The 1078-nt window shown below is 49.0% G+C and overlaps 2 protein-coding genes across 2 annotated transcripts in view; both read right to left on the minus strand.

Moving 5' to 3' along the window:
- The window catches only part of TIPIN (TIMELESS interacting protein), a 51049-nt gene that overhangs the window by 20360 nt on the left and 29611 nt on the right, over nt 1-1078 (minus strand). The gene's annotated exons all lie outside the window — the stretch shown is intronic.
- LOC107121189 (protein Asterix-like) overlaps nt 1-1078 on the minus strand; it is a 13554-nt gene that overhangs the window by 119 nt on the left and 12357 nt on the right. The gene's annotated exons all lie outside the window — the stretch shown is intronic.

A 1078-nucleotide genomic window follows, 5' to 3' on the forward strand; every position in this document is an offset into this window, starting at 1 on the left:
GAAAGAGATAATTAGAGCACAGTCCCACTATTACTCTGTGAATAGCAACCAAGTTTTGATATCAACAGAATGAATTACAAAATATGAGGGAAGGACCTCAAAATGCATTTCAGCTCTAAGGACCTATATAAAATAGGTTAGCCAAAAACCTTTCCCATACTACATGTCAGGGGTCATTTCCTGCAGGAGCGCACAGGAGCAGAGCTCCGGCAGTAAAGAGCCCAGAGGGCGGGCACATGCAACAAGCCCTACCCCTGCACCCAGCAGCCCTCAGTCAGAGCAAGAAGCAGCCAGGTGAGTTGCACAGCTCCCCCCAGCCCCCCAGTCCAAAACAGTCCAGTGGCACCTTTAAGACCAAGTTTTATTCAGGTAGAAGCTCTCCCTCCTCTGTGAGGACAGATCTGCACGTCCCCCCCACCCCAATAGCTAGCAATCCAAAACAGTCCAGTGGAGCCTGAACGGTGGGTGTTGCCTTCTGACACACTTCTGGTGATGCCAGGGGTGTGGTATATGCAAATAAGTTAAGCTAATTAGTTATGCTAATGAGCTCCTGCACCTCTTTTTCTACGAAATGACCCCTGCTACATGTTACATACTGAACAGTCAATTTCTTGGCTTCCACTTTGGTCATTCTTCTCTTATGAAAGTGGTATATACTGCTCCCCTAAGGAGGGAAGACCATTGTGAGTAAGAGATGAAAAAGGGGCCACAGGAGGAGGGAGGCCGAATTGTCAAGGGGGGGGGCGTGGCTCAAGTTGGCACAGCATGACCTACACAAAAGGAAGCAGAAATAAATATTCTTTGCAGTGAGAATGCGGTTGCACAGAATAGTAGACTACATAAGGGCTTCCCGGCACACCTGCATATGGAAGGTAGCAGAAGGGTACCTCCAGGGGTCATTTCCTGCAGGAGCGCACAGGAGCTGGCAATCCAAAACAGTCCATTGGAGCCTGAGCGGTGGGTGCTGCCTTCTGAAACACTTCCGGTGATGTCAGGGGGTGTGGCATATGCAAATAAGTTATGCTAATGAGTTATGCCAATGAGCTCCTGCACCTCTTTTTCTACGAAATGACCCCTG

This window comes from Gekko japonicus, unplaced genomic scaffold, assembly GCF_001447785.1.
Source record: "Gekko japonicus isolate JY-2015 unplaced genomic scaffold, Gekko_japonicus_V1.1 scaffold734, whole genome shotgun sequence".
In the NCBI taxonomy this organism is placed as follows: Eukaryota; Metazoa; Chordata; class Lepidosauria; order Squamata; family Gekkonidae; genus Gekko; species Gekko japonicus.